Below are 16209 nucleotides of genomic sequence, written 5' to 3'. Positions count from 1 at the left end.
AAGCCCCTCACTCCGCGTGCATCAAGGTTGGAGGAATGTAGATCCAATCACCTCAGTAGAAACTGAAGTCATACTGAGAAGGTGAAGATTGGAAGGACTGAGTCAAAAAAGGAATGGTATGTGAAGACTGACCAATGAGTCGGAATTTTCCCTTTACTCTCAAACTAAAATACATGTGCTTTCTACCAGAAAGTGTTCAAATCCGTACTTGTCTTCCAAAGGAAACTGTTGTTCTGTGGCCCTGCTATTTTCTGGTTTATCTAGGATGCCAGCTTGCATAGAAATCTGAACCAACACTTCCCACATTGTTTAAATGAAGAAGAGAATTCCATTTACTAAGCAACTTATTTGCAAAAGAACTTACAGAACATAATTTGGCCCCTATATTCAGGGCCTTGAATGAATAGGAAAATATGGAAGGATGGCAACTCTTCTCCACCCACCCTCGCTCACCCCATCACCCCCAGTCATCACACCCCATTTGCAGGTTCTGTTGCTCAGGGAAACCACAGCAGTACCTGCAAAGTCAACATCATATAGAGTCTGACTTTGTGATCTTTAGGGAAAACAAGAACTCTTCACACCTTTTAGCATCTGCATTGCAGACAACAACATAGAATTGCGTGTTTCAACATCATTTTTCACAGAAAATGGGGCTCCAGAGCTTTTCCTAAGCTAAATTATTAACATCTTGATAGAACCGGCTTCCAGTTAAGATGACAGTGAAGATGTACTTTGTACATTGTCACACTCAATGTTTGGAAAACAGAAGGAAGGGAAGGAAGGAAGTTCCATTTGCATCCCTTCCCAACAAACCTCTCTTAACCTTACTTTGCTATCTGTAAGAAGGGAATATTTGTACTTACTAAAAGGAGTCAACCAAGTCTCACAGTAACTAAAACATAGTAAATAAAAAAAATCAATTGTATTCCTTCCTCCCTCCTATCCTTTCACCCATGAGATACCATGAGCTTTTATTTTGTTGGAAAGAGAATAACAGAAAAAGACGAGGTGGAGAGAAAATAATAAAATAGTGAGGTAGAGAAACAGAAAGCGGACAGCAAACAGGGTGCTGCTGAGAAATAGAATAAAATAATTCACTCTCTGGCAATTCAAATTCTCAGAAAGAATAGTAACAAATGATTACGACACTGAAAATTTGAGGGTTTTTCCTTCTGTTATAAAGTCATTTTGAGAATAATTTCTTTTTAATGTGGATAGGATTTATCAGAAAATGAACCCTCTTATCTATTACAGCTAAAAACATGTCTTGAAAACTAAACTTTACAATTGATTCTTCCTATAGCTCCTTCTGATCACGGTATTCCAAAGACACTGCAATCTAAACACTGGAACCAGAACTAAACAAACTGTGCCATTATCACCAGGCCAATGACAAGATTTCATATCCCTCCTTACTTTCTGCCAACGTTGCAGAGCTGTAGAGTGGTAAACTTTCAAAATATAAACTATAATAAACTCAAATAATATTAGGCATGACTCACTCACCAGAAGAAGCAGAATTCAATCATTATTAATTAGTGTGCTTTTGATTATCAACTTATAATAGACGTTATCCAAAGGCTAATCTCATATATACAGTTGAAATATTAACCAAGAATGCTGATAACATAAAGGATTTACTCACTTGTAATCTTCACCTAGATTCCTGAGCTCATAAAGTTGGTGATATAAATTTATTTTCATCTTCATCTCTGTAAGAAACTTTTTAAAAAATTTTACCCAAATCCCTAAAAAAAATTGGCTTATGTTACCTGAAAGACTAACCTTTGCTTTCATTATGAACTGCATCATTATTTGTCTTATAAAGGTATTTTTGAATAGGTTTAATTTAAGTAAAGACTATTTTTTCAAGGACAACCTAATATATAGGCATTAAAATCACTTCAGTTGATATCTTTAATAAGCTATAACCAGATAATCAAGGGCTATAAAGGATTAATTTTTCTCTTACATTATCAAAGAACAGCTGTAAAAGTACAAAATCCACTGTTAAACCTGTGTTTACAGTTCTAATGGCAGATTTATAAAGTAATGTGTATAGCAACGGTTTCTCTATCATTTTTTTCCCTTTCTTTCAACAGAATTGAATACCCTCTTTCTTTTTCAAGCCTAATGTTGAAGATTCCATGGTAACTGACTTTTATTTGGTTTCCTTTCTCAGCTTTTGTTGTTCTTTTCTTTCAAGTTGGAAAAATATTTTACTTAAAAATACAAGGAAATCAACAATCTAGTCTTCATTGTATTTAAATCCTAAAAATTTAATTTTAAGAAAATATAAAAGTTCTCTTAAAGTCTTGCATTAGGTCATAACATTGAAAAGAATTAAACTGGAATCATAGGACTGAAATACAATGTAGTGGCTGAAATACTGGATTGAATAATTCTGTTCCATTTCCCAATCACTGTTCTACATTTCTTATTTTCCTCATGTCTGTAGAGAAGGTACTGCAAGTTGTGAGAATTACCAATTACCTCTTGAGTTGTAACAATAGCCCACTTACTCAAAACTTATGGATTTAAATCATTCTATACATAAAATAGAACTGAGAATACTTCCTACATCTACTCATTTCAATAAATATAAAATGATCATTAATAAGCCTGGCTCTGTTAAGGCAGTTGAAGCTGTTCTTCTCAGTATAAAATAGTATAATTAACCCATAGCTAAAATGAACATTTTTTCCTATTTATATTTTGATTCCATTTTATATTTTAATGAATTTATTGATGGCTTTGAGCTGGAAAAATTCAGTTTGGAAGCCTCCAACAACACTTTACTTTTTTTAAACTGCCAAAAGATATAAATACAAAAGTGGAAGGATTCTTTTTCTTTCTTCAAGTTAAATGATTTACAAGTGGGTTTCAATGTTTAATGTAAATGTTTTATATGAATTTAATTGCAGAAGTTTTAAAAACTATTTCTATTAATGAGTTACCTAACTCTATGAAGAAAGTCAAAATTATAAGCTTAATTTAAAAATTAGTAATACCACTTGGTTACCAGTAATTGATACCAGAAAAATCAGCAAGAATATAGAACAAAAGAACCAAAGAACCAACAGGATCTAATTGACATACACAGAACTCTCCACCTAGTAACAGCAGAATACACATTATTTTTGAGGGCCAATGGAACATTTACCAAGATAAAGCATATCCTAGGTCAAAAACAGATGTTAACAAATTTAAAGAACTGAAATCATACAGACTAGGTTCTCTAACTATAATGGATTCAAACTAGAATAACAGAAAAATAACAGAAAGATCTTCAAACACTTGCTAACTAGAAATACATGTTTAAGTAATCCATTGGTCAAAGAGGAAACATTCATGAAAATATACAGAATTAAATGAAAGTGAAAATACGACATGTAAATTTTAGAATACACTTAAAGCAGTACTGAGAGAAGTTTACAGCATCTATATGTTACATTGGAGACAAGGAAATGTTTCAAATCAGCTATTAAAGTTTCTAGCTGAAGAAATATTTTTAAAAGAGGAAAATAAATTCTAGGAAAGTAGGAGAAAATTTAAAAACCTAAGAGCAGAAATCAGTGAACTTGAAAACAGCAAAATAGAGAAAATTAATGAAACAAAACCTAGATCTTTAAAAAAAATCAATAAAACTGATAATCCTCTAGCAAGATTGATAAAGATTAAAGGGAGAGAGGAGACACTATAATCACCCATCTCAAATAAAGTAAAGGATATCACAACAGATCCTGCAGCTACTAAAAGATAATAAGAGAACACTATAACTTGACCCTTATAAATTTAGGAGCTTAAAAGAAATGGACAAATTCCTCAAAAACCACAAACTATCACAGCTCAGCCAAGATGAAATGAATATCTGAATAGCTCTATGATTGTGAAATAAATTAAATTTGTAATTAAATGTTCACCTACACAAAAAGGTATCTTCAGATCCAGGTGGTTTCAGTAGAGATTTTTACCACACAATCAAAAAGAATTAACATGAATTTCACAGTCTTTCTCTGAAGATTAGGAATAGGAAGAAATATTTCTAAACACATTTTATGTGACCAGTATGACCCTGATACAAAAACAAAGACAACACCAAAAAAAAAGAAAGAAAAAGAAATGACAGAGCAATCTCTTATTAATTTACATACAAAAATCTTCAACAAAATATTAGCAAACAAAATCCAAAAACATATAAAGAGAATTACACACTATAACCAAGTGAAGTTTACTCCAGTTATTAAAGTTCACTATTTGGTTCAATATCTGAAAATTAATCAATACATCATATAAACAGACTACAGGGAAAAAATCATATGATCAAATCAATTGATTCAGATAAAGTATTTGTTAAAATCCAACACTCACTCATTATGAAACTAAAACTTTCGGTATTGTAGAATAAAGGAACATTTCTTGAACCTCATAAAAAGTATTTACAAGAAAATCTATAGCTCACAGCATGCTTAATGGTGAAAGAATGAATCTTCTCCCTCTAATACTGGGAGCAAGAAAAGGATGTTCACACTCACCATTCTTATTTGACAAAATATTGGAAGTTCTAGCCATTACAATAAAATTTCCTAAAAAAATAAATTAAATTTCCTGTATGAAATGGAAGAGAAGAACTAAAACTATCTACATTTGTAGATGCCATGACTGTCTACATAAAATTACCAACAAATCTACCTAAAACTAATAAATAAGCTCAGAAAGTTTATAGAAACTAAGATAAAACATGCAATACCATTTATAATTTCTCCAAAGAAAATTTAAAATATGGGTATAAATCTAACAAAATATGTATGACAAAATACTGAAATGTTAATGAAAGAAATAAAAAAAAATCCATAGAGAAAAATTATGTTCATAGATGAGTCAATGTAATAAAAATATCAATTTTCCCTAAACTTATCTATAGGTATAATGAAATCCCTATCAAAATCTTAGCAAGATTTGTATAAACATAGCACATCTTATTCTAAATATTTATGAAATTGAAAGGTCCCAAAATAGCCAAAACAATTTTGAAAAGAATTATATGGGAGGTATTCCTCTTCTCAATGTTAAGACATACTATCTAGCTACAGTAATCAAGACAAAGTGGTAATAGTGGAGTGATAAACACAGATCAATTTCCATTTCTGAATGGAAAATTCAGAAATAGGTCCACACAAATATGTGCAATTAATTTTTGGCAAAGGCACAAAAGCAAGACAATGAACAAAGAATAATCTTTTGAATAGTGTTGGAGCCACTGAATATAACATAGGCATAGGTTAAGAGCTTTAACCTAAACCTCACACCTTATTTAACTCAATGTAAAACATAAAACCATAAAATATCTTTTAAAAAAAAAAGCACAATCTGCAAAAGGAAAGCTTGATGAATCAGACCTCATCAAAATTAAAACCTTTTGCTCTCTGAAAGATCCTGTTAAGAGGATGAAAAATGAATTACGGATTGGGAGAAAATATTTGCAAATCGCATATCCAATAAAAGACTAGTATCTGGAATAAAGAACTCTCAAAATTCAACCTTAAAAAATAAATGATCCAACTAGAAAGTAGATAAAAGACATGCAAGACATTTTGCCAAAGAGGCTATACACATGGCAAATAAGCACATGAGAAGACATTTAACATTATTAGTCATTAGGGAAATGAAAATTATAACTATAAGGTATCACTTTATACCTATCAGAATGGCTAAAAATAAAAAATAGTGATAAAACCATATACTGGCTAGTATGTGGAGAAACTAGATTGCTCATACATTGCTGATGGGAACATAAAATGATAGTTCCTGTGGAAAACAACTTTGCAATTCATTTGTAATTAACAATGGAGCTTAGCATACCACAAAGCAATTATACTCGTGGGCACAGGGCCCAGATAAATATTTATTTTCATCAAAAAACATGTACAGAAGTGTTCACAGCAGCTTTAATGATGATCGCTGGAAACTACCCAAATGTCCTTCAGTGGTGAATGGTTAAACTGTGGTATATCCCTACCATGGTTACCAATCAGCAATATAAAAAACTATTGATGAATGGTACAATCTGGAGACATCTAGAAGAAATTATATGGAAGCCAGTGTCATAAAGATGCATACTGCATGACTCCATTTATATAACCTTCAAAACAAAATAACACAACTGCAGATATGAAGAATATAGTAGCAGTTACTGTGGGTTAAGGAAAAGAGATGAGAGAATGAGTGTAGTTGTTGAAGGGTAGCATGAAGGAACCTTGTAGCCATGGTTAAGTATTACAAATGCAGTTAGGCAAAGCACAGGTGATACAACTGCACGGAGCTATACACACATAAACAAACACACCACTGCATGTGTAACTAGAAAAAATCTGAATAAGCTCTGTACTGTACCAATATTAGTTTACTGGGTTTGATATTGTACTACAGTTTTGCAAGGTAGGTTGGGTGAGGAGTGCGTTGGATTTCCCTGTACATTTCTTTGCACATTTCTGCAAATATATAATTATTGCAAAGTATAAAGTTTTTTAAAAGTTAGTAAATGAAACAAATCAATTGGGTATAAGGCACATGCAAAGTCAAAGCCAAATATAGATCCTCTAGAATATTACTCACAAAAGAATAATATTTTTAAGGTCAGCTAGCATATATCTGTCTCATTAATAATAAAACAAGTTGGTTGCATGCTTCCCTAAATCAAAGGTCATCAATTTGTCTTAAACCATTTCTCCCTTTAAAATGTTATAAATTGTTAAATTATTATGGTTGATTTGCCTACAGTACAAAGGTCTTCATTTCTTCTAGATTAGTCTATAATCTGGGCCATAGGAATATCTTAATTAAAATTAAACAGTTTTAGGAAATTTATGAAAATTAGTAAGTTTTTGGGAGGTAGCATGAAAGAGTTCATACTTTCTTCCTTTTAAAAGCATCTTGTAGTGAATCCCATTGATAATTTTAAAACAACTCACTGTGACATGATAAAAGATTAAATCTTTCAAATTTTAAAGAGTAATTTAAAAAGATTTGGTCATTTTTATGTGTATATCTTTTTTTAAACCAAAAATTCTTAACTTGAAAAAGAATTGCTTTTTCAAACTGTATTCAGTAGTCTTGAAAAATGGAATATTTTAGGACATGAGCAAAGTGAAATTTTTGAACTGGAAGCTGTACTTGTTTCCTGTAGCTGTTGTAATAAATTACCAGAAACTTGGCGTGTTAAAACAACAGAAATTTATCCTCTCACAATTCTAGAGAACAGAAGCCCTAAATCAGTATTGCTGGACTGCAATCAAGATGTCAGAGGCCTGTTTCCTTCAGAAGCTCTAGGAGAGAATCCATCCCAGTTCCTGGAGGCTGCTGGTAACCCTTGACTTGTTGCCACATCACTCCAATCTCTGCCTCCATCACCACACTGACTCTCTCTGCCCAGATGAAATTTCTCTGCTTCTCTCATATAAGAGCACTTATGAATGGAGTTAGAACCCATGTAGATAATACAGAATAATCTTTCCAAGTGAAGATCCTTAATTCAATCCGATCTGCAAAGATCTTTTTTCCTTATAAAATAATATTTACAGCTTCCAGGGATTAGGACCTACTATTTTTGCCATTATTCAGCATACTACAAGGGAGTCAATAACCATGGTTTTGGTTCTTCTCAACTTCTGCTTAGTGTAGATAGGCAGTAAACAACTAGATGTATTTGCATGTTGTTAATTGTGCATCTTAGAGTAATTTAGTAGACCTTTTTCTTTTATTTCCATTTTCAAAGGTCTTTTTCAGATAACAGACTTCTACAAAAAAATATGGACATTACCAATGCTGTTAACAAATTCTAAAAATAGAACAGCTAAATTGTACTACTACTAAGGATTCCAAATCTAATTTTCTATTTAAATGGAATGGGCATATAAGGAATAAGAAAAAAGATAACCAATAGTCTGAGAAAATGTTCAGCCTCACTACTAAGTTAAAGAAATGCATATGAAATCAATATCCTATTTGTAAATATTGAACAAGGCAATAAATACCCACCTAGCTTTAACCGATCTTAACATGTTGTCATATTAGCTTTAAATATTTCTTTAAAGATATATAGTTGTAATGGAAGCCCCTTGAATGTCACCTCACTGATTCCTTTCCCTTGTCCTCCTTTTCTAGAATAACATATTACCACTTCTACACATTTTTCATTCCCTTACTACATATATGTGTTCTCTTTACATATTTACTACTTATCTGAATTTAGAAGTAATCAGTATTGTTCCTGTTGCTATTTTTCTATTAATACACATAGATCTAATTCATTCATTTAAATTGCTTACGTTTCCTTATATGGCTATACACATATTTACTAATCCAATTCTCTTTGGATGGAAAGGTTTCCAAAGTTTTATTATTATACAAATGTTTCAATGGAGGTAACATTTTTCATGTCTCAAAATGACAAAAGACTGAATTAAAATAATCCATGCTGATGAGAATTACTGTTAGGAATGTAATTTGATATGGTTTTTCTGAAAAAAAAATTTGATAATATGTACCAAGACCTTAAAAAATATGTATACTCATTAACCCTATAACCTTATTACTAAAAGTGTACTCTTACCAGTATTTCTCAAAGTGTGATGCTCAGACCAAGAACATCAACAAACGCAGAGTCTCAGGACCCTGCCTCCAACCTACTCCCCATCATAAGCCTTGGGGATGGGAATATGCAATCTGTGGTTTACCAAGACCCACAGGTGATTCTAATGCATGCTAAACAACTGAGCAGTTGTTTTCTGGTCAAAAATTCTCAAGGAGGTTCACTACACAATCACTTTTAATAAAAAGGTAGGACTCGTCCTCAATGTCCTACAAAAGGAAATGGTGGTATAAATGAAATATAGGATAAAAATTGTAATTACATGGGAAAATAGCTTCAATATTATGCTATAAGAAAATGGCATGATCTGAAGTTCTATATATAGCTAAATAACTTTTATAAGTTATATATAAAAAAGTTTTATATACACACATCTACACAGCATCCTATTCAAAGGTATTAAATGAAATAAGAATACTCACATACACATATAGTTTGATTTACTATATTTACATTTAGGTAACACGTCACTCATTTATGCCAGCATGTAACTTCACTAATCATATTTTTTAACAATGGCAAAGTGATAAATAATGCTTATGTTTTTATGAACATAAATAATTGCAACTGAAATTTTTTTAACTCCAAATACCATGATGCTTTGGTGAACAAACAGGTTCCCAACAAGGTAAATTGAGGGGGTTTTTTAAATGTTATTTTATATAACCATTTGCTTAAAATTGCTAGACATTATTTAGATACAACCTTGAACACATATTCTAACAGTCTATTAATAGAAATATAGGGAATGGGAACACCTGGGTGGCTCAGCAGTTGGACGTCTACCTTCCACTCAGGATATGATCCCAGAGTCCCAGCATGGAGTCCCACATGGGGCTCCCTAAATGGAGCCTGCTTCTCCCTCTGCCTGTGGCTCTGCCTCTCTATCCCTCTCACAAATAAATAAATCTTTTTTTTAAAAAAAAAAGGAAATATAGGGAATGTTGAAGCTAGGTGGTATGATACCCAGTGAAATAGAAATAAATTCTATATCAATAGACCTTGTAAATTTTTTTTAAATGAGCTTTAAATTGTTTGGCACTTGAAATCTTGTACAGTTCTTAGTATTCTCTATGGTTTTCAAATGAGTCATTATAACCTCAATGTTCATTGCATAATTCAAATGTTATTTAACTTATTATATGTAACCTTATTTTTAAAAATATATATATACATGTAGTTTTGCTCCATCTGATGTATGTACCATGATAAAAATTTAATTCCAATTTTCCTGAACTGGAAAAAAGGTTTTTGTCTGAGCTCTGTAGCACTTACATTCAATTTTAACTTGTAATTCTCAATATGTTCCTATTACATCCAGAGAATAATAGGGAGCATGCCTGCAGCTAGTTTAATACCTTTAAATTCCTATGGATCACAATGAAATACCATGTAGCCCAGCATGCTTCATATTTCAAAGGTTGTGGGCTGTTAACATTGTACTTTTATTAAAATTCCTATTAATTTTTTTCCTGTCAATCTGAATATAAAATTATCATTTCTCTAAGAATAAAAAAGTGAAGAAAATATTACTTTATTTCCAACTAGTTATCTAGCCAAAAATGGAAAAAGAAATTTAGAAAAAGCCAATTATATCACAGCCTAAGAATAGCTAATTTTTAAATATTTTAATATTGAAATGGCACAATTATATATCTATTCATGTAGTGATTTGTTTAGTAGGTCCACAATTAAGTCCCTGCCCTCAAGAAGTGCTCATTCTAGTGGGAGTGGCAGACAACAAATACCTAATAATTCAAGTATCAGTACCATGAAAAAGAGGAGCTTCTAAACATCTAAAAAAAAAAGGCATCAGAATTAAACACAAAAAGTGGTTAAAGGCAGGCCAAGGACAAAGCAAAGCCTTACAAATGCCCAAGGTGAGAAACTGTTGATGAGAAGCGCTCCGAGGGTAGAGGGGAGATAGAGTGGCCAGAGAATTATGAGCAAACAAGAACAAGGTCCAAGATGAGGCTGGGTAAAGGCAAGCTCAGATCAAACAGCCTCTAGAAATCATGATAGGCTATTGAGCTTACCCTAGGAGCACCAGGAAGCCACTGATGTGTCAAAAGGCTATCCCTAAGAACTAAGGGAGAGATGATCACGAGGACACAAAGATGTCATGGTGGACCAGGTGAGAGAGATGGTAGGAACTTGGGGTTGAGGTGATATTATTTCAGATGGAAATGCACAGACATATTCACAGTCTGGGAATCTGTGTTGGAAACAGAACTTGCTTATAAATAGGGTGGAAGAAGATGTGCGCTGTGGGGACTGTGTACAAAGTTAGCCCTTAGTTGGCTTATCTGAAAGGAATGGAGTTGTCATTTACTAAAGTTGAAGCACTGGAGGGGAACAGATTTACTGTATGTGGAGGGAGGCCATGTTAACTTTGAGATGCCTGGAAGATATGTAAGTGAAGATATCACAACCAGATTTAAATTAATCTAGCACTCAACGAGGGTCTGAGCTAAAAAAAAAAATCTAAATATTTAATCTTACCTTTCACTTTCCCCCACAACGGTGGAGGGGGGTGTGGGGAATTAAAAAAGTACCACAGTTCTTTTTCTATATGTGTAAACATACACAATTATTCTTTATAAGAAATTATATTGTTTCTTATCTGATTTTTAACTTAATGTATTTTTAAGCATTTTTTTCTTCAGAGAAATAGATTTCTTCTGAGATACATAACTTTACTAAGCACATAATGTTGATTTCTACAGCTAAACTGAAAATTATTAAACCGGGTTGTATTTTTATAAAGGTACATAATTTCTGACATTTTGCTATAGTAAGTAGTACTGCAATAAACACTCTTGTTTGTGTAGTGAAATGTATATAGTTCACAAGAAACACTATGCAATATGTGTGCTTAATGTACACAAAAAGGATTAAATTAATACATCACTTCTAAGCAAGAAGTGAGAAAGAATACAGTAATTTTTTTTTGCAAAGGACTATAAAGAAAGTTTTAGATTTCACTTATAATATTACACGTTTTAAAGCTGCAACTATACAGATATCAATTTCAACCTTAGAAATGAAAAGCTCTCAAAAGGATCTTCTAAAGGCATAAATAAATCTATTCCATTAGATTTCCTACCCTACTGCCCAGTTGGTCCACACTAAAGACCCTGTCGAGAATGTCAAGGTGCTGCTCACTTTAGCAGCATTTAGCCTCTGTCAAGGATGACCCACAAATTCATGAAGCATTCCACTTTGAGTTTCTATTAAAAGAGTAGATCCTAAAAATTCTCACCAACAGGAGATTTTTGTTTTTCTTTTTATTGTATCTATGTGAGATGATGGATGTTAATTAAATCTGCTGTGATGATCCTTTCAAAATATATATAAACCCAACCATCATGCTGTACACCTTAAATGTCCACAGTGAAATATGTCAATTACTTCTTATTAAAACTGGGGGGAAAGCATATCAGGGTATCAAAATGTTCCTGGTGAGGTAGGAGCATCTTCAGGTTCTGGAGACATAGATCATTTGTGTCTCCATCCACACACCTGTCTCTATCTCTGATCTCAGTTTACTTGGTCATACCATCATTTGTGTATGTGAGCACTTTTTCCCCCAAATCAAGAGCAAAAGAGAAGCATGTGTCCAAGATCAGATTTCTGAAAGCAGCATGCTGGCCTGTATCCCAGGAAATACAGACGTATTCGATGGAAACCATTCCTTCAGAGGACGATGCACTCCTTTCTTTAATGTTTTTCTCCAAACTACTTCCATAATAACAACAAAAAGACACATGGGCAATCTGTTTCCTTTGAAAGTCCATTCACTGCTGAGCTTGGAGGGGGTGCTGGCTCCTCTTAGTAACAGATATCACCTAGACATTTTGAACTCCCTTTGCTGTCCCCAGTCCCACCTGCAAATTGTAAATTGAAGAAAGAGGTGTCTCAAAAACATGAAATTTTCTTTTGCCTGGTGGGATATCTTTATTCCCGAGTAATTTCTCCAAATAACACCCTTGAGTCTCTGAAAATATAAAAATTGCCTGTAGAGTCAAGGCAAATGAGGGCTAAATCCATTCATTATTTCCCTCTAGACTCTCATTCACCTCTAGCTGTAGGAAGCATCACAAACACAGGATTGATGAAAAGTGTATAAACATATTATCCAGATACTCAGGTTGTCACAGAGAGCATTTTTTGTTCTTGATTTTAATGTAAGCAAAGCTGAGCAGTAGAAATGTTCAGGTGAAAATAGATATTTTTCTTTGTGCAAGATAGCACTTCTCATCTGAATGATCTTATTCTTTGCCTTTGCATTCCATGGCAAATTCTGAAACCAGTTCATATTTGACTTATCTTGGATCCTTACCTATGTCTTCATTACCCACAAGAGATAAGTATAATTGATAAGCAGTCCATGGCCCTAATCTTTGCTTTATTATGAAGGGTCTTTGCATCTCTCAAGATAGTCTAGATTGTGTTTTGGTAGCAAAGTACTCCAAACTCCCAGTTGCCAAATACAACTTAATAGTCAACACTCAGGGACCCTGATCAGCAGATCAGCCATCATCTCAAACGTTGCAGTAAACAAGCCAAAAAAGAAATGAGGGCTAAAGGATCTCACAGGATAATTCAACTCTGGCTCAGAAATGGCATAGTCCAGTCACTTCTATTTGCAACTCATCAGCTAGAGCTAAACATATGGTTCCACCAAAGAGAGGCTAGGAAGTACAATCCTAGCATGTTTCTGAAAGCAAAGAGCCAGAAATAGTTGAGGAACAGCAATAAGGACCATCCCATTCCTCTAAAAGAACTATATTTTTTTTCCTTTCAAAAATGTTGTAGGGAAAATTGAGAAAAGTTAACTGGATAGCAAAGTATAGAAAAGCACATATTTTTCATTGTTAAGACTCTGCTTATAAAAGGTAATGTTCCACCAGCTGCATGCACCATTTCTTAGCAAATAACAACAACACGAGAGCTCTTACTCTCATCTCCAAATGTACACAGTTTGGGACTTCTCTCATTTATACCTCACCTTTTTCCAAAAAGATTTTGAGGAAGCTTATTACATAGATACATAAAACAAAACAGAATAAGGAACAGTGAGTCAGGGGAAATGGAAAAGAAGTTAAAAGAGAAAGCTAACAATGAATTAGAATTCAGTATCTGTGACAGGAGATCTGGAATGCGTTTCTAGAAGTCAGTGACAATTTTGGCTCTGAACACTCCAGGAAACATGCAAAATGAGAAATATGATCAACTGATATATGTATGTATGTATGGTATCATACATCATACCAACATGATACCAACATATCAACACATCAGCAAAATATGTCATTACAAGAGGCACAGCCACACCCAGCCCTGGCTCCTCATGAATAGGGAAGGTATAACATGGTGCAGAAAGGAACAAAAAGTAGGTCTACAATAAGCATAACACTATAAAGCTGTGTCATATCTTTTACGGTGGTATCATTGTCACACATCACAAACATTTTTATTATTATTTTCAGGTTTACTGATAATTATTATAATGACTGTTTGTCAATATCCCACATCTTTAAGGTGACCTAGGATATGAATGAAGCAAAGAAACTCTCCCAAATGGAACAGTCATTAAACCACAGCTCACAAATGGGCATAAAGACTGCTGAATGTGGCCTTTTATTATTTACTTCACACAGTACTGTTTTTGAACTTGAACTTCAACATTTTTAGGTCTAGAATTCACTCTCCAGTTGGGCCACAATTTCTAACCACTCCTACCATGATCCAATTTATGTCCTCCCTGAAGCCCCTGAAGGAATTCAAGTTTGAGACCCTTGGTACAAAATACAGTGACTCAGTAAAATAGGATGTTTCATAAATTCAGTGTCTATTCCCTCTGTACCAGTTGCTTTTTTTTTTTTTTTGTACCAGTTGCTTTGAGGAAATATAAAACAGTAACTATACTGATGTCTCTCAAACAGCTAAGTCTGCTGAGGGAGATAATAGCAAAACATTTGAGAACATATAGTACTAAAATAACAATAAGAATTCTACATATTTTATGACTCTATATTTTAGCAAGCTATTTCACATTCATCACTGCAGTGGGTTCTTTCAGGAGCCCCACAAAACCATCAAAAGAAGGATTATGGTTCCCATTTTTCAGATACAAACACTGAGATCCAAGTAGGTAAGTTGCCTTACTTCAAGTCACAAGGCTAATCACAGATAGAGCATAAGTTCCTCGGGGGGCTCTGTGCTCCACAGTTTTATATCCTATATACCATTTCATAAACATTCTCTAAATTAACAAGCAAAAGAACCTCTGAGTCAACACATATACTGATTCATAAACAGGAAGAGTAGAAGAAAGCTCACAGATAAGAATGATAAGAATTCACATGTCACATTATATCATCCCCCATATTTGTGAAATTTATAAGAACTAGACACTGTTATGATGCCAAGATGTTTATGACAGGTAGGAAAAATGAAAAAAGCAAAGTACCTACAAATTTATACAGAAATATAATAATCCCAAATATTCATGAAGGAGATCAGTGATTACTCTTACTGCCTTAAAAAAAAAATCAATGGATTTACTCAGGAAAGTATGCTGGAGTTTGTGGACTTCGAAAATAAGCAGTTAGAACATTTACAGTACTTATTGCAATATTATCTGTAATAGAAAAATATTGGAAGGTACCCTAATGCCCACTGATAAAAGCTAGTAGATCAAAATATGGTATATCATCACAATGGATACTTTTATTTATTTTTTCAAGATTTTATTTATGTATTTGAGAGAGAGAGAACACGAGTGGGGCCAAGGTTTGGGGAGCGGGAAGGGCAGAGGGAGAGGGAGCAGCAGACTCTCTACTGAGCAGGGAGCCAGACATGGGGCTCAATCCCAGGACCCCGAGATCATGACCTGAGCTGAAGGCAGATGCTTAACCAACTGACCCACCCAGGAACCCCCACAATGGATATTTTTAGACTGAAGTTTAAAACCTGATTTAAATTCATTATTTCCTAAATTTAATAGGGTAAAAGAATACACAATAAATGGATATTCTATGGGAGAATGAGTCAATATAGTACATCTTTTTTCTTGTCTGTTTTCGTGGTTTGTGTGTGAGAGAGACAGTTCAAAACCAGGAAATAGGGAGAACCCACCAAATTCAGCTATTTAAGGAAAAGTACTGTAGATGAATCTCAAAAAAAGTCCTTCATTTGTTAAGAGAACCAGGAATACACAGTCAATATATTGATTTAAGAGGTAAGGAAAAAGGGTCATGTCAAGAAACTGAACACATCCTAAAAAAGGAATATTGCCAGTAGTTCAATTTTTATTTTTAATATGGCCTTGTTATTGCAGACATGCTATATCAAACAGCAATAGGAAGTTTCACACATACTTTTTAATTTTATTGAATTGCCCAAGTCTACCCTTATCCCTTACTCCAAGGAGAGATGTTCTTTTTTTCATCTTTTATTTTTGAATACTCTTAAAAAATACTTAGCTTTCATATATACATATATATAAATCACAAGATTACTCATGGCAAACATTAAGAAGTTGCATTTCA

General features: G+C 33.4%; 1 long non-coding RNA gene across 3 annotated transcripts in view; it reads right to left on the bottom strand.

Moving 5' to 3' along the window:
- The window catches only part of LOC140625284 (uncharacterized), a 400415-nt gene that overhangs the window by 287215 nt on the left and 96991 nt on the right, over positions 1–16209 (bottom strand). The gene's annotated exons all lie outside the window — the stretch shown is intronic.

Source organism: Canis lupus, chromosome 36 (genome assembly GCF_048164855.1).
Source record: "Canis lupus baileyi chromosome 36, mCanLup2.hap1, whole genome shotgun sequence".
Classification (NCBI taxonomy): domain Eukaryota; kingdom Metazoa; phylum Chordata; class Mammalia; order Carnivora; family Canidae; genus Canis; species Canis lupus.
The sequence above is the reverse complement of the archived record's forward strand: the minus strand, read 5'-3'. Positions and strand labels throughout refer to the sequence as shown.